This window comes from Somniosus microcephalus, chromosome 5 (assembly GCF_052327205.1).
Source record: "Somniosus microcephalus isolate GS21.2 chromosome 5, FLI_Smic_1.0, whole genome shotgun sequence".
NCBI lineage: Eukaryota > Metazoa > Chordata > Chondrichthyes > Squaliformes > Somniosidae > Somniosus > Somniosus microcephalus.
In genome coordinates, this window is record NC_140991.1 from 90,404,811 (window position 1) to 90,423,442 (window position 18,632).

Sequence of the window (18,632 nt, forward strand, 5' to 3'; positions counted from 1 at the left end):
GCTCAGTCATTAGTGGTGCTACCGAGCCACTCTTGGTGATGGACATTGAAGTCCCCCACCCAGAGTACGTTCTGTGCCCTTGCTACCCTCAGTGCTTCTTCCAAGTGGTGTTCAACACGGAGGAGTACTGATTCATCAGCTGAGGGAGGGCAGTAGGTGGTAATCAGCAGGAGGTTTCCTTGCCCATGCTTGACCTGAAGCCATGAGACTTCATGGGGTCTGGAGTCAATGTTGAGCACTCTCAGAACGACTGCTTTACGACTATATACCACTGTGCCGCCACCTCTGGTGGGTCTGTCCTGCCAGTGGGGTAGGATATACCCAGGGATGGTGATGGAGGAGTCTGAGACGTCGGCTGAAAGGTACGATTCTGTGAGTATGTGTTTGTCAGGCTGTTGCTTGACTAGTCTGTGGGACAGCTCTCCCAATTTGGTCACAAGTCCCCAGATGTTAGTGAGGAGGACTTTGCAGGTTTGACTGGGCTGGGTGTGCCTTTGCCATTTCCGAATACGGTGCCTAGGTCAATACCGAGTGGTCTGTCCGGTTTTATTCTTATTTTTTCTCCTAGCGGTTTGATTCAACTACGTGGCTTGATGGACCATTTCAGAGGGCAGTTAAGAGTCAACCGCATTCCTGTAGGTTTGGAGACAGTGTTGTGTATCTGGGTCTGGTGATGAAATTGTAAGGAAACAGTTCATTCTTAATTTTAAACTTTTGCCTGTTAAGTAAGTTTCTGTTGGAAGGACAGTTTAAATTAAAAAGGCATTCCAGTCAGTGGGTTTTAGCTGATAATAAGTTACTGCACAGGCACAGAACAAGCTGGGAGTGTTTAAGCTGATAAGATTTCAGCGGAGGCAAAAACAGACTTCCTTTCTTAGATCAGATGGCTGTATCAACTTCTATAAGTTGTGCAGCTATGTGATAGTTGACAGGTTAATGGTGCCATCCACGCGAGAGCTAGGATGGCCAACTCCTCCGAGAACATTGTCGAGGAATTTGGTCAAGTGACATCTAAAGTATTGGGCCTTTGTAATTGTCTCCAGTTGAATGACTTGATTGACAGTTCAGCCAAGGTGAAGGCTTGGGGAGTTATTCTTGTTAAAACTGAAGACCAGCTAATTGGATGAGGTAATAACTTTGAAACATATGGTGGTTTCTCATGTAGACAGAGCGAAAGAAAGGTATAACAGGAGAGGTGTTAGAATAGATACTTCAGAATTCAACAAGGCTTGGCCAGCTGTTAAACATTCAAGCTCGAAACCTGTGACGTGGTGAATTCTCCGGTAACTTGTACTGTAAGTGTGATCCTAAGTATATGCGTAATTATTATTAATAATTTTCATTGTATATGTGTGATTATTGGTAATAATAGTATGCTTAATTCCTATGAATGCCTTTGAACCCCATTGTTTTGTGGAATAACATACATTTTTAAGTAAGAACATCTATTCCCTAACAAAAGGACAGAAGGGATGTTCAGGCCCTTGAGACACCTGCAGATTCTGGGGGAGAAATTCAGTATAGCCCCGTTTGGGGCACTAACTTCGCCGGGGCACTAGGAAAAATTAGTGCCCCCGCGCCGGAAATTGGTCGGTTGCGCCCCAAAGGGAAGCGGGGCACTACTGGAGGCGCCCCGCCTCCCTCTTGGGGCGCTGCGAGTGAATATTGTGGCGCTACATGCCGCAGCGTGTGGCACGTCGCGCTGCGGTATTGCAGGCCTTCCTCCCCTTCTTAAAGGGGAAGGGCCTTGTGCAGCATGATCTGGGGCCCAGCTGGGCCCCCGGGGATCGGGAGTGCAGGCAAAAGAGCCCGGCACCCAAGAGAAGTGCCGGGCTCTTGGAGCGCAGCTGGCACTCCGCGGGGGTGGGGTTCCGGAGGCCGGGGACGGGAGCGCAGGCAGGTGCTGGCAGGCGGCCAACAACAAATATGGCCGCCCCGCACCTCGCCTTTAATTTGCGCCTCCCTGGCCGCGGGTATGTCACCCTGACCCTGTCGGACATAGCGTCCGGCGGTAAATCAGGGGGCGCTCCCGAAGATCGCGGCCGGGGCATGAGCAGGGCGCTGCGCACACCGATGACGTCATCGCCAGTGGCGCAGTGCTAACGGTTAGTGCCACCACTAATCTCCCGCTGAATTTGGCGGGAGGCGTGGGCAGTGCCGCGCCCGGGCGCTAGTTAGCTTGCGCCCCACTTAGCGCCCTCGTAAGGCGCTAACGGGTGGCGCAACCAACTGAATTTTTCCCCCTCTATGACTAAGAAAATTCAGAGTTCCTTTTTGCTTCTGATTTCATGCCTTCCATTCTCTCAATGATATGCAAGAGCTGGCAATCAGAATCAGGAAGAGGAATTGGCCTCTTATTTACCTGAGGATCTGCCTATTTACTATAATTAGATCTTGTGGCTCTAAAGAAACAGGCTAATTAAACACAGTTGCACTTAATACCAGAATAATACATTGTGCATAACATTACATGTTATTATGCTAGTGAGTTTATAAAGCAGTGCAACCTCTGCCTTACTGTGAGCAAAGCCATGGGAGATTCACCAATATAAAATAAACACTTGGGGCTTGGAAAATCGAGCCAGGAGACGGGTTTGGAGGCGGGAGTGGTGGGAAAATTGCAGAATCAGGGGGCAGGAACCCATCCTGCCCCCAACCCGCCTCCGTGCCAATGTCCCAGGAGGCGGGTAACCGACCTGTGCTGGGAGCCGCCTCCCCGAGGCGGGAATGGGATTAGTGCCAATTAACTGCCTGTTAACAGGTAGTTAACAGGCAGTTTTTTGCCTAATCCCTATTTTTAGCCCTGAAGTGTGGGCTGTCCGACGGCTCCGAACCACGCCAAGTTAGCGAGGCAGGCCGTCGGTCTGCAGGGGTTGGAGGGGTCGAGATGTCCGTTGTGCAAGTGAGTGATGGGTGCATGTGTGCAGAGGTACGTGTGTGAGGTAAGTGTAAAGTGTTTTAATAAGTTTTACTTACCTTTACTTTCTCCTGCAGGCTTCCTTCCTTCAGTTCTCTGGAGTCCCTCAGCTCACCGGCACAGACAGCAGAATGGCCGCTGAACTGTCAAAAGCTGCAGCTTTCTGCTTTCTGGTCTGGAGAGCTTTCTAACTGAGTCTGAGTAGAAGGACTCAAGTTAGAAGACAGATTGTCAGTGTTTGACAGCTTCACAGAGCTGTCAAACACTGATTTTTCATCTGTCAAAAGCTCTTGACAGATGAAATGTCAATCGCTGACGTCATCAGTAACCAGGTGTCCCTTAATTAGCCTGCTGAGCCTGCTGGGTGGGCTTAACAAGGTCAATCAAGGGAAAATAGTGTGGGTTGGCCACAAGTCGATGGAGGCGGGACTACAACCCAAAAAGTGGGAGTCCCGCCTCCAAAAGCTTCCCATTGACAAAATCGAGCCCTTAATGCGTGTGTGAAAAGATCAGACTGAGGAAGGTTACTTGAGCACATTATGCATTCATCTGCTAATTCACCAACAGTAATTTCGAGGCTCAAAAGGGTGACAAGTCAGATACGCACACATCCTTACCGTATGCTTTGTTCTTTGGTGGTCACTGTACAGCAGATAGGGCTTAATAAGGAGCATCCACGGAACTGTCAGCAAAGCAATGAGAACTAAGAACGTTTGGACGCTCCTCTGGGGGAAAAACATTTTTTTTAGAAAATGTCTTAGATACACAAAAGAGGTTGTCATACAGCAATTGTTTGGACAACATACATATCACTCCAGCTTCAATTCTGATTCTGCTTATAATGGCCAAGAGCTTGATGTTAACATTTTTAAACACATGTGCACAAGGCAGGTGCTGAATATTGCCTGCATCTCTGAATTCCCGTTGGAGCTGTTTGAATTAATAGTGGTGGACACCATTGTGTAAAAATCAGTTTTCTTATTAATTCGCTCTAAGTGTTCAATTTCACCCTTTCTTGCAGCGTTATTCAGGAATGGAGTATGTGCACCCTTAGAGGACACTATCAGGATTCGTGATATATTTTCTCTGTCTCCCTCACACCTGTGATTCCTCCTCATGCCTTTCTATGTCTAATCTCACTAATGCCTTTTGAAGCACATCATGCTTGTCATCTGTCTGATCCTCCTTAAACTTGCTTCCCTTCAAGCCCGACTCCGCCCTTGTTTCAGCTCATCTGTTGCTGAAACTCTTATCCATGCCTTTGTTACCTCTAGACTTAACTATTCCAGCGTAATCCCATTTTGTACCCTCCATAAACTTGAGGTCATCCAAAACTTAGCTGCTCGTGTCCTAACTCATAACAAGTCCCGTTTACCCATTACCCCTGTGCTCGCTGACCTAAATTGGCTCCCGGTTAAGCAACGCCCTCGATTTTTAAAATTCTCATCCTTGTTTTCAAATCCCTCCATGGGCTCGCCCCTCACTATCTCTGCAGTCTCCTCTAGTCCTACAACCCTCCGAGATATCTGTGCTTCTCCAATTCTGGCCTCTTGAGCATTCCTGATTTTAATCGCTTCACCAATGGTGGCCATGCCTTCAGCTGCCAAGGCCCTAAGCTCTGGAATTCCCTCCCTACACCTCTCTGCCTCGCTATCTCTCTTCCCTCCTTTAAGACATTCATTAAAACCTACCTCTTTTACCAAGCTTTTGGTCATCTGCCTTAATATCTTCTTATGTGGTTTGGTGTCAAATTTTGTTTGATAACGCAGTTGTGAAGCGCCTTGGGACGTTTTACTATGTTAAAGGTGTAGTGTATGTAACCGTTCCACCTTTAAGAGAACTAGTTTAAGGGTTGCACTACTTTATCTTGGCTGCTGTATACTGTAATACCGGTGGTGACCACACTGGTATATAAGTGCTGTGTAATGATTTATTGGGCAGTTCCGCCCTGACCCTCAACTAGTAAAGACCTGTTAAAGTTTACTCTTGTGGTCTGTGTAGTAATTCTCACTATAACACACAGACTTAACAGTGGCGACGAGTACGATCTTACCCTGCGGCAGAGATACATCCAAGGCAGTTTCACGGGCGTCGAGAAGAGGCATCCGCCCTCATCATTCTGCTGAGAGAAGACTCGGGTCTGCAGAGCAAAGGAAGAATTCTGACACGAAGCCTTCCATCAGCAACAGGCAGTGCTCATCCCTTCTATCACGGTGGTGGGTAAGCCGATCAGCGACGAGCAGCAAGTCGGCCACGTTGGCTGTGAAATAGGGGAGGGAAAAACGGAGGATATAAGGGCGGAGAACTCGACCACGGCCGGGGAAAAGAGCCGGACAGAAGTCGGGGCCAGAGGCGCTGAGACGGGGGCAGCGTAAGGCACGGAAGCCGTGGTGAAAGCAAACGCAGCCGGTGCGAAAGACCGGGCTGCAAGCGGGCTGGGAGACGCAACAGCGTCGAGAGAGAGCTCGACCGCGACCGGTGAAAAAGGCCGGGCAGCTACCGAGGCCGCGAGGCGCAGCGACCGCGACAGCGTAAGGCGCGGGAGAAAATAAAAAAAAATAAAAAAAATATCAAATGAAGATAAAGCACTAACCTTACTAAACTCAATGGGTGCAAAGACATACGGGCTATTGAAGCATCTTCTATCACCAGCTAAACCGGCGGATCAGACTTTTGCTAAAATTGTTGCTGTTCTGAAAAATCATTTGAACCCCACACCGCTGATGTTAGCGGAACGATTTAAATTTTATGCGAGAACGCAACTGAAAGAGGAAAGCAACGCGGAGTATTTAATTGAACTGCGTAAGCTGGCGAAATACTGTCAGTTTGGGGAAAATCTGACAGAGGCACTGAGAGACAAATTCGTGTGTGGATTGTCGAAAGAAGGAACACAAAAGCGGCTGCTTGAGGAGAATGATCTTACACTTGATAAGGCTGTCACTATTGCAGCATCGCACGAAGCCGCAGCGAGAGGCACTGCGGAAATGCAGCTGAAGGCAGCGGTACTCAGCGTAGATCAAATGGCTTTGGGTACAACGAAATGTTATCATTGTGGAAAGACAACACACGATCAGAACCAATGCTGGTTTAAAAACCAGGAATGTAGAAAATGTGGCAAGCTTGGTCACATAGCTAAAGTATGCCGGTCAGGAAAGAAGACCAGCAACAAAAAGTCACCGCAGAAAAAGTGCAGAAAGGTACATAAGGTGGCTGAGAAGAGTTCGGATGAACAGAATTCGGATTCAGACTCCAACAGCGAGGAACTGGGTAGTCTGAGAATTCACAATGTGAGTAAGGAAGCTGACCGACAAACCATCTGGGTCACACTGCAGATAGCAGGAGTCCACGTGAAGATGGAATTGGACACCGGATCGGCGTTGACGGTCATGAATAAGCAAGATTACAAAAAGTTATTCACACACAGCAGCACGGTGGCATAGTGGTTAGCACTGTTGCCTCACAGCGCCAGGGACCCGGGTTCAAATCTGGCTCGGGTGACTGTCTGTGTGGAGTTTGCACATTCTCCCCGTGTTTGCGTGGGTTTCCTCCGGGTGCTCCGGTTTCCTCCCACAGTCCAAAAGATGTGCGGGTTAGGTTGATTGGCTATGATAAATTGAACCTTAGTGTTAGGGGGATTAAATACGTGGGGTTACGGGGATAGGGTGGGATATGTGTTGGTGTAGGGGTTACGGGGATCGGGTGGGATATGTGTCGGTGCAGGCTCGATGGGCCGAAATGGCCTCTATCTGCACTGTGGGGTTTCTGTGATTCTGTGATTCCCCTACGGGATACGGAGATAGTATTGCAGACATACACGGGGCAAAGAGTATACCCCATCGGAAAGATAAAAGTCAAGGTGGTACACAAGGGCAAAGCACACCAAGGAATGGACATATATGTACTACCTGAGGGAGGTCCACCACTTCTGGGACGGGAGTGGATCAGGAAACTAAATATGGACTGGCACTCCCTAAAAGCAATAACGGTAGATTCGGGGAAAAAGAAAGATGTCCAACCTGAACGATTGTCCAGAATATTGGGTGAGGTCATATGCAGCAGTGACAGTGACAAAGCAGAGAGTAAGAACTCGGTGAAATCAATCAGCTCAGACTCTGGAACTGATGATGGTAAGACCAGCCCATGTGCAAAAGACAAGTCTAAAATGGACTTGCAGACTAATGATGGAAAAACGAAGGAGTGCATAAATGCTTCAGAAGAGAACAAAGTATCCGAACAGAATTCCACTGAACAACAACAACATAGTTTGACAGAGAATTCTGAGTCTGTCCAGTCTACAGACATGCACATTTCTGAGGAACACCGGGCTCGAACGCAACTCAATTTCAAATTACAACAGCAATTAGAACAAATGATTCGCCGTTTTGAGCAAGAGATGAATACAAAGAAAAAGTTCTTTGACACAGAGTGGGAGAATCTGGAAAGACAGCAGAAGCAGCTGATTGAGAAAATGGAACAGGAACACACAAACCGTCTGCGCGATGAGGCCAAACGAATCAAAGCTGAGCAAGAAAGGGAATATGTCAAATTCATCGATCAGTTGAAAGCTAAGAAGAAAGAGCACTCTTTTGTGAGCAGTGTCAGCAGTAATAAGCCACTCAGGGAATTGGTGGCAGAGGCAAAAGCTGAAGTGATGGAGGAAATAGAAGACAATAGAGAAGAAGCAGAAGATGATGACTCATCTGAACCATTATCACCCCTACCAGGTCACACACGTGGTCCCTCCGAACTGAGCCAAATCAGTCTGGAAGTAGAAAAACTTCCCAAGGTACTCGAGCCTTTAGAAGTCAGCAATGCTGGTTCTGAAGTTACGAAAGTTCAAGCTGTTAAGTCCAGTGAAGGACTATTACATGAGTCACCCCAGCAACGAGAACCTACTACACCACCGAGGCATTGTCCGGACCAAGTCAGGAAGCGCAGGAGGCGCCTCCGCAGAGACTGAATCTGTGAACTGTTTTTACATGAAGTTGTGTATATATGTTATGATGTTATGTTTAATGGGGAATATATATACTGTTAAGCTAAAAAGGGAGGATTGTAGTGTATGTAACCGTTCCACCTTTAAGAGAACTAGTTTAAGGGTTGCACTACTTTATCTTGGCTGCTGTATACTGTAATACCGGTGGTGACCACACCGGTATATAAGTGCTGTGTAATGATTTATTGGGCAGTTCCGCCCTGACCCTCAACTAGTAAAGACCTGTTAAAGTTTACTCTTGTGGTCTGTGTAGTAATTCTCACTATAACACACAGACTTAACAAAAGGCACTATATAAATACAAGTTGTTGTTGTTGCCTCTTCTGTGCACTTGATTACCCTACATAAGTATAATGTTCCTCATTCTTCTGTCTTACTCACTCAATCATCCTCCATGTGTGACTGAGTCCTCTTCCCCTCATGGACCATTTTGTTCACTATGAAGACGGTTGGAATATTATCTCCTCCCAACAGTGTTCACTAATGTTCTTTCTCTCTTACTGTGAAACTGTGTAAATAAGAATGGGAAGGAGTGGTGCTTTTCTATGGAAGCAAATGGAATGAGAGGGAGGGGGAGCCATGGACATGTGAGAAAAGGTTCAGTAGCAAATGGAGCAGGTGGGAAGAGACTTGGGCACTATGGAGTAACTAGGTGGGAACTGTATTATCCTGGCCACTGGCAAGCGCCGCAAGTGTTTTTAAGCCCCATTTTTGTGGCTGGCCAGGTGAATGTCCACTAATGTCAAGCTCTAATTAAAAATGTAAAAGTATAATGGCCTAGAAATTCAGTTGGTAGTGCCAGCCGCTAGCGCCTTAAGAGGGCGCTAAGTGGGGCGCGAAACAGCTAGCGCCCGGGCGCGGCGTGATCTGCGCCTCTCGCGAACTTGAGTGAAGATTTAGCGGCGGCGCAAAACCGCAACGCCCGCTCAGCTGCGCGCACAGATCCTGACATCATTTCATGGTGCAACGCCTTGGTGCGCCCCAAACTGGAACTTCAGTGGCGCCCCCCTTCTTTCCGCCTGGCGCTCCCAGCGACTGGTTGAGTGGAACGGTTCCCAGTCGCTGTGGGGCTGGGGGGACGCTATTTAAAGGGGGCTCTTCCTGCATTCTTTGTGGTAGCCATTTTGGACCACTCCTTCTGTGTGAGAGAGAGAGAGATTTGCAGAGAGACAAAGGGAGAGAGCTTTCTGCTTTGACTCAGCGCTCGCACAGGTACTTTTGGCTTCAGCCCAGAGCTTTGTAGTTGGATTGATTTTTCAGTGCCATAGCCTTGAGTGGCCACATATAATGGGGGCTGCAATGGGTGGAAACGTTGGGTTTCTCCATTGCATTGAGAGGGCTCAGAGACGCCGAGAGAGAGTGGCCAATCATGGCCAGACGGAGGAGGGCCAACAGGCGTCGGCACAGGAGGCTTTACCCTCCCAGGGTATACCGCCAGCATTTCTCCTACCTCAACATGTCTGAGGAGCAGTGCATTCGGAGGCTTCAATTCAGAAGGGAGGTGGTCACTGAGATCTGCCACCTGCTTCAGAGAGATCTGCAGCCTCAGCTGAGGAGCAGGACGTCTCTGTCGGTGGCAGTGAAGGTGACAGTGGCTCTCAACTTCTATGCCACCGGCTCCTTCCAATCCGCTACTGGGGACATTGCCAATGTCTCAGTTCGCGGTGCATTGCTGCATCCGCCGGGTCATGAATGCCCTCTTCAAAAGGAGACGTCAGTACATTTCCTTCCCCATGACCCTGGACAAGCAGCAAGAGCGTGCAATGGTATTTGCAAGAATAGCGGGCTTCCCCATGGTCCAGGGTGCCATTGACTGCACGCATGTGGCTTTGCGGGCGCTTCTAGAGAATGCCGAGGATTACCGCAACCGGAAGGGGTTCCATTCGTTGAACGTGCAGTTGGTGTGTGACCACAGGTAGCTGATACTAGCTGTCAATGCCCGATTTCCAGGCAGCAGCCACGACGCCTTCATCCTGCGCCAGACTTCTGTGGCAGGCATTTTCGAAGCCCTGGCTCACCCAGGAGGCTGGTTTCTCGGGGACAAGGGCTATCCTTTGTGCACCTGGCTGATGACCCCACTCCGTGCGCCCACCACCCCTGCTGAAGAGCGATACAATGACAGCCATCAAGCGACCAGGAACATCATTGAGCACACAATCGGCATGCTAAAGCAATGGTTCCGCTGTCTGGACCATTCCGGGGGAGCCCTACAGTACTCGCCTGAACGAGTCTCTCATTTCGTTGTAGTGTGCTGCATGCTGCACAACCTGGCTATCCTCAGGACTTAGCCACTGCCAGCAGACATTGGAGGACCACCAGAGGAGGAGGAGGAGGAGCACCAAGATGGGAGGGAGGCACAAAGTGCAAGGGCTGTCCGTCAGCGGCTTATTGCAAGTCGGTTCTAGGCCCCCTCTCAGGGAATGGCTTGTGCCATTGAAAGAACATGAATGGACCCGCTCTCCGCAAACCCTGAGCCGGTCAAGGCAACAAATAGTTCAAAGTGCAAACATGCACAATCTGAATAAAGACAATTATTTATTTAACAAACTCTGTGCCCTTCCCGCATGACAAACAAATACAGAGAAACCCTCAAAAAAACATTCAGACACATAACTGGCTCTCACAACCTGGAGACAATGAACAAAAGAGTTAAACAAAAATGACCATGATCCTTGGCCTTCACAAAAAAAAAAACATTTTGCCACACCACCTACTTTTTGGCCTGCGAGGGTGATCTGCCTCGCTTGCGAGATTGGCCCCTTCCCGCCCTGCAGCTCCTCTGCAATGGGACCCCAGTGGCTGCAGCAAGGCTGGGGGAAGGCTGCTGAGGGTCAGATAGTGAGTCGGCAGATGCCCTTGGGGGACGGCCTGGACCAGCTCTGGGCCTGGAGGGCCCGGCTGCTGACTGCTCCAACTCTGCTTGGGCGGCAGCAGTCTGTCCTACGGGTGGTGGCAGCTGCAGTGGAGGAGTGACAGTGTTGGCAGCAGGAATGCTGCCAACCTGACAGAGCACAGGCACTCCCTGGTCGGACGAGACACTGGCACTCGCAGGGGGCAGCACTGAAACATGCGCAGCAATCTGCTGAAGCACAGACTGCTGGCCTGCTGCAGCGCGGCGAGGGCTCCGGCGAATCCTGGCCGATCCAGCGAGGGTGACAGCAGTTAGTGCTCGTGTGGCCCTGATCTGTGTCTGCATCAGACCAGCCAGTGACTGCATGGCACGACTAAGCACTTGGCTGGAAGCCGCGAGTGCTGCACCGAAGTCCTGCAGACTCCTTGCCTGTGCTGCACCGACGTGCTGCTGACTCCTTGCCTGTGCTGCCCTGAATTCCTGTACACTCCTTGCCAGTGACTCTATGGAGTCAGGTATCCTTGCCACTGCAGCCATGAGCTCAGCGTGCCTGCGCTCCGCCTGGGCGCCCATTTCAGCAAGGATCCGCACCTCCTCTGTGCTCACTGTAGCAGGACTGGAGGCCACACTCTCCCTCCGGGGAGAAGGCTGCCGAGCGTCCCTACTTCCCCCCCCCCCCCCCCCCCCCCGTGTTGCTGCAGCCCGCTGGGCCCCGGAGCTTCACCCGCCTCAGATCCTTCCCCCCTGCTCCCCTCCAGGGAAGACGTGTCCCCATCATGGCCATGGGCTGCCTCGGCTGAGGGTGGCACTGATGTTCCGGCTTCCTCTTCCTCCTCCTCGCCTTCCAATTCACTCACAGTGCCAGCTTGAGGGCCACCTCCTCACCTGGCGAATCAGCATCTGAAAGCAGGGAGGTACAAGAGTTGCTTTAGTGTGAGGACAGGGCAGCAGCGAGGGAGGCATGAGTGCTGCAATGCACTGCATTGGTTCGATAGTGGCAAAGGATACTGGTGTGAGGCACAAGTGGAAAGAGAGAGGTGAAAAAGGTGATGACCTTACCATTGCTGTCCAGAATGGGGTCGGCATCTCCAGTGGCGACGGGGCCAATCAGCCGGCCTGCCATAATCCGTTCCACTCGCTGCTCCAGATCGCTGAGGTCTTTAAGTTCAGGACAGCCTCCCCCGGTCCATTGCTGCTGTCTCATATTGTGGGCCAGCTTGCCCTGCAAGAGAAAGGACGGGCTCTGAGTACAGTGTGAAGCCCTGATCTTGGCTGCACTGCTTCCCATGGTGGAATAGCCCTGACAGTGTGAAGCCCTGATCTTGGCTGCACTGCCTCCCATGGTCGAATAGTCCTGACAGTGTGTAATGTGGTGAATGTGCATGTGATTTTCATGAGAGTCCCATAGGTGTTGGATGAGGGCTGGGCATTGGGGCTTTCAGGACCCTTTGGCCATAAAGTGAGGTGCACATGCAGGGATGAAGAGGATACTGGAAAGGGTACTCACCCTGATGACCCGAGTGAGGGCGTTGAACTTCTTCCTGCATTGCGTTGGGGTCCTAGGTACCATGCTGCTGGAGGTCACTCTGTGTGCCACCTCCCTCCAAGCTTTTCTATATTCGCTGGGCAGCGGCTTCCTGCCACTATCAGGAAAGAGGATAGGTCGCCTGCGCTCCACTGCACCAACCAGAACCTTCAGGGCCCCCTCACTGAAGCGCTGTGCTCGCTCCCTGGCCTTCTCCATGGTCGTAGGCGTAACGATGTCGCAGCAGGTCTGTCCAGGCCTAGAATCAGGGCTCCAATGTGCAGGGCGTGGCTGCAAGCCAAATCGACCCTCCCCCTTTAAGAGGTCACCGGCGCCAGCGTGTCTGCCTGCTATCGCTAACTGGCCGCACCTGCGCTGCGCCCGCCCTCGGTGGTAGCGCCTCGGCTCGCCAGCTTAGCGCCTTAGGATAGTCGTGCACCGCCTACTTTAGCGCAGCAACAACCTCTTGGGGCGATGCAACTCAATTTCGGTGAAGGTGGTGCTAACTTGCGCCTGGCGCTAAATTTAGCGGACGCTCGATTGTAGCGTCCCAAACGTGGCGATACTGAATTTCTAGGCCAATATGTTAAATGTCTTACAGAAACTCTTACTGATTTTCACCTTTGCCGATATTGGTGTTACTTTGGGCAAAAGTCTGGCACTATTGCACATATCTTGATGTGAGTGAAAACATACCATTTAACCCTTTAATGCTAATAATATATTTTAAATTATATGTTAATGCTTATTGAGTTAGCTGTAGCAAAATGAGTCCATAGTAGTTATGTAGGAACAGGAGTAGGCTAATCAAGCCTATTATGCTATTTTATTAAGTGCATGAGGGGTGAATGTCCGTAAGGGTCCTCCTGCTTATCCGCTGTAACTTTGGCAGAAGAGCCTCAGGAACCCTGGAAGAATGGCTGAAGTTATACTGGATGGGTGGGAGAACCTCCGTGGAAATCCACTCTCATCTCTCAATTCACCACCCTTTTTCCATATCCCTTAATATCCTTACTTCCCCTAACTGTCTCCTTCCTTTTAAATACTTCAATCAATTCTGCAACTATGGTATTCTGGAGCACTCCAAAAACATTTATGGGTATAAATCTTTTTCTGAACTTAGTTTTAACCAGCTTAGATTAAATTTTATGATCATATCCATCAGAAACACACTGCTGCACTCACCCAATGGCCTGGTGGATAAAGACTTGGCTTGGTGTATACATTCTCTCACTTGCTTTGCCCAAACCGCTGTCGTGGTGGCGTAGCCCTTATTGTCACGTTCCACCATGACCTCTTCCCATACTCAAGATCACAAGTCAGTCACGGATGAGGAAGGCCCATTGGCCCATCTAAACTCATCCACCCAGAAAGACTCAAAAGTTCCCCATTGCATCAGTCAATTGTTTCAATTCTCATCTCTCAATCCACCACTCTATCTGGACATCTATTCCATTTGTTGATTACTCTCTATATGAAGAGCAATTTCCTAATATCCGTCCTAAATTTACCTTTTTCTAGTTTTTCCTACTGTCACAATTTAATTTAAAGTAATATTCCAGATTTATATTTTCCATGAATTATCTTATCTTATCTAAGATTGAGACCATCCGTTCAGCTTCCCCTGCCACTTCCCTTCCTTCCCTTAGCCCACCGGGTCAAATTTCCTCTAAAGTTCACCCCTGCCCTAGCCCTGAACTCACATCTTTCTCCAGTTTTTCTCCGATCTCCCCTCATGACCTCTCCGTGCTCATCTTGTCTATGAGACCCACCTCCTGCTCCCTCGACCCTATTCCCACCAAACTGCTGACCACCCAACTTCCTTTTCTGGCTCCCATGTTATTGACATTGTTAACGGTTCTCTCTCCTCAGGTACTGTCCCCCTCGCCCTCAAATCTGCCGTCATCACCCCTCTCCTCAAAAAAAACAACTCTTGACCCCTCCGTCCTTGCAAACTACCGCCCCATTTCCAGCCTCCCTTTCCTCTCCAAAGTCCTTGAACGTGTTTTCACCTCCCAAATCCGTGTCCATCTTTCCTGCAACTCCATGTTTGAAATCCTCCTATCAGGTTTCTGCCCCGCCAATGACATCCTTTGTGACTGTGACAAAGGTAAACTATCCCTCCTCATCCTTCTTTGACATGGTTGACCACTCCATCCTTCGCCCACGCCTCTCCACCGTTGTCCAGCTGGGTGGGACTGCACTCGCCTGGTTCCATTCTTATCTGTCTAATCGTAGCTAGAGAATCACCTGCAATGGTTTCTCTTCCCGCTCCCGCATCATTACCTCTGGTGTCCCCCAAGGAGCTATCCTTGGCTCCCTCTTATTTCTCATCTACATGTTGTCCCTTGGCGGCATCATCCGAAAACACAGCATCAGTTTCCACATGTACACTGATGACACCCAGCTCTACATCATCACCACTTCTCTCGACCCCTCCACGGTCTCTAAATTGTCAGACTGCTTGTCCGACATCTAGTTCTGGATGAGCAAAAATTTTCTCCAATTAAATATTGGGAAGACTGAAGCCATAGTTTTCGGTCCCGCCACAAACTCCGTTCTCTACCCACTGACTCCATCCTTCTCCCTAACATTTATCTGAGGCTGAACCAGACTGTTCGCAACCTTGGTGTCATATTTGATCCTGAAATGAGCTTCCGACCAAATATCCATGGCATAACTAAGACCACCTATTTCCACCTCCGTAACATCGCCTGTCTCCACCCTTGCCTCTGCTCATCCGCTGCTGAAACCCTCATCCATGCCTTTGCTACCTCTAGACTTGACTATTCCAACGCACTCCTGGCTGGCCTCCCACATTCCATCCTACATAAACCTGATGTCATCCAAAACTCAGCTGCCCGTATCTTAACTCGCACCAAGTCCCATTCACCCATCACCCCATTTCTCGCTGACCTACATTGGCTCCCGGTTAAGCAACACCTCAATTTCAAAATTCTCATCCTTGTTTTCAAATCCCTCCATGGCCTCCCCCCTCCCTATCTATGTAATCTCCTTTAGCCCCACAATCCCCCGAGATATCTGCGTTTCTCTAATTCTGCCCTCTTCAGCGTCGCTGATTATAATTGCTCAACCATTGGTGGCCGTGCCTTCTGTTGCCTTCTAAGCTTTGGAATTCCCTGCCTAAACCTCTCCACCTCTCCACCTCTCTTTCCTCCCTTAAGACGCTCCTTAAAACCTACCTCTGACTAAGCTTTTGGTGGTGTGGAGATGCCGGAGTTGGACTGGGGTGGACAAATGTAAGAAATCACACAACACCAGGTTATAGTCCAACAGCTTTATTTGAAATCACAAGCTTTCGGAGCGCTGCTTCTTCTTCAGGTGAAGTGGAGAAATGCATAAAGACACAGCTTATATAGTCAGAGAATCATGTCAGATGTTTACAGGTAACCTTTCCAACTGCCATTTAATCGCACCTCGGCAGAGAGATAATCACAGCAGTCAAAGGTGTGAATGGTGTCCAAACAGGTCAGTCAGGGAAACATTACATCAAAGAACAATGAGGTGGGGTCACAAGGGGTCAAATATTGCAGATGCTGGGGTCTGTATGAAAAACAAAAAAACAGACAAAAAACATTTTTTTTGGCTGGAAATCACAGCAGGTCCAGCTGCATCTGTGTAGAGAGAACAAGCCAATGTCGACTCGAGTCTGGATGACCCTGCATCAGGTGGGGTTACATGTAGCGTGACATGAACCCAAGATCTCGGTTAAGGCCGTCCTCATGGGTGCGGAACTTGGCTATCAGTTTCTGCTCGACGATTTTGCGTTGTCGTGTGTCTCGAAGGCCACCTTGGAGAATGCTTACCCGAAGATCGGAGGCTGAATGTCCTTGACTGCTGAAGTGTTCCCCGACTGGGAGGGAACACTCCTGCCTGGTGGTTGTTGCTTTTGGTCATCTGCCTTAATTTCTCCTTATATGGCTCGATGTCAAATTTGTTGCCTTATGATACTCCTATGAAGCGCCTTGGGACGTTTTACTGCGTTAAAGGCGCTATATAAATAGAAGCTGTTGTTGTTGCTGTTACCTTGATAGGATTACGACATGGATTTTCCTCTTTGGGCAGAGTTTTGGCAGTGCCTGCCCCTCTGTCTACCCCATCCTGACTCATTTTCCTGGATTGGGGCTCATTGGAAATAATGGCGGGCTCACGGCCAGTGCCAATGTGGAAACTCTGATGTTTCAGCAGTGGGGATGCCACTGCAGCACCGGAATCTTCGACAATAGACTTAAAGGGACAAGTGTGTCCTGAAGACAAAGGCTTCCCACTGAAGGCCTCGGTTGACATCTTCCACATGTCGGCCCCAGGAAATGGGATTTTGGGCAGTATCACAGAGGAGAATTCCCCCTATGTCTAAGATGCCTTCTTTCCAAGATAGGAAGTCCAATATTCTGCATTCTTTTCTCATAACTCAGGCCTTGGACACTGGGAATCAGCCTCATGGCTCTTGTCTGCACTGCCTCCAGTGATTCAATGTCTCCCTTGTGTCTCAATGACCAGAGCTGAATGCAATATTCAAGGTGCATCTGACCAGAGCACTTTACATTTTGATCATGACTTCTCTGACTTATGTTCTACTGTCTTGACTGGCACCTTCTTCTTCTTTGAGCACCTTATCCTTTTCTATCTCTGCTGCCTTTCATTCAAGATCCTTGTCCTATACTGCCTCCCTAAGCCCCGTGCTGACTTCTTCACTGAGATGTTCTCCCTGGTCTTCCCCTTAGCTTGAGTGACTCCTCAGCCTTAGTAACGTCAATCTACACATAAACGCCCTAGTCCCCTCTCCTCCAACTGGACTACCTCCAGATTAGACTATTCCAATGCTAACTTGGCTGTCCACCCACCTTCCACCCTCCATAAACTTCATCTCATCAAAAACTCTGCTACCTGTATCCTAAATCGCACCAAGTCCTGTTCTCCCACCACCCCTGTGCTCATTTACATTGACTCCAGCAATGCCTCAAATTTAAAATTCTCATCTTTGTGTTCAAATCCCTCCATGGCCTCGCCCCTCCTGATCTCTTTAACCTCCATGGCCTCACCCCTCCTGATCTCTGTAACCTCCATGGCCTCGCCCCTCCTGATCTCTGTAACCTCCGTCAGCCCTAAACCTTCCAGAGATCTCTGCACTCCTCTAATTCTGGCCTCATGCACATCCTCGATTTCCATCACCCTACAATTGGCAGCTGTGCCTTTAGCTGCCTAGGCCATAAGTTCTGGAATTCCCTCCCTGAACCTCTCCGCCTCTCTCTCCTCCAAGACGCTTCTTACAACCTACCTCTTTGACCAAGCTTTTTGTCACCTGTCTTTATGTGGCTTGGTGTCAAGTTTTGTTTGATAATGCTCCCGTGAAGCACCTTGGGACGTTTTATTACATTAAAGGTGCTATATAAATGCAAGTTGATGTTGTTGCCCTCCTATCTTTACTCAACTTCGACCTTCATGTAAATTTCCCCATGGGTACCCCTCAATTAGAATCATGGAATCATAGAATGGTTACAGCACAGAAGGAGGCCATTTGGCTCGTCGAGCCCATGCCGGCCCTCTGCAAGAGCACTTCAGCGAGTCCCATTCCCCCAGCCTTTTCCTGTAGCCCTGCAATTTTTTTTCCTTCAGGTACGTATCCAATTCCCTTTGAAAGCCACAATTGAGTCTGCCTCCACCACCCGGTCAGGCAGTGCATTACAGATCCTAACCACTCGCTGTGTAAAATAGTTTTCCCACATGTCGCCTTTATTTTTTGCCAATCACCTTCAATCTGTGTCCTCTGGTTCTCGACCCTTCCGCCAATGGGAATAGTTTCTCTCTATCTACTCTGTCTAGATCCTTCATGACTTTGAACACCTCTATCAAATCTCCTCTCAACCTTCTCTGCTCTAAGGAGAGCAATCCCATCTTCTCCAGTCTATCCACATAACTGAAGTCCCTCATCCCTGGAATCATTCTGGTAAATCTTTCCTTCAGGTACATATCCAACTCCCTTTTGAAAGCCGTAATTGAGTCTGCCTCCACCACCCTTTCAGGCAGTGCATTACAGATCCTAACCACTCACTGAGTAAAAAAGTTTTTCCTCATGTGGCCATTGGTTCTTCTGCCAATCACCTTCAATCTGTGTCCTCTGGTTCTCGACCCTTCCGCCAATGGGAACAGTTTCTCGATCTACTCTGTCCAGACCCCTCATGATTTTGAGCACCTGCATCAAATCTCCTCTCAATCTGCTCTGCTCTAAGAAGAATTTGATCACCAACAAAGCAATCCCTCACCAATCCCTCCTCTCCGTTACTGCCCACATCTCTCTAACTTCTACCAGCCTCATTATTCT

General features: G+C 49.2%; 1 pseudogene; it reads right to left on the reverse strand.

Moving 5' to 3' along the window:
- LOC147117198 (V-type proton ATPase 116 kDa subunit a 1-like) overlaps nucleotides 1-18,632 on the reverse strand; it is a 261,476-nt pseudogene that overhangs the window by 11,891 nt on the left and 230,953 nt on the right.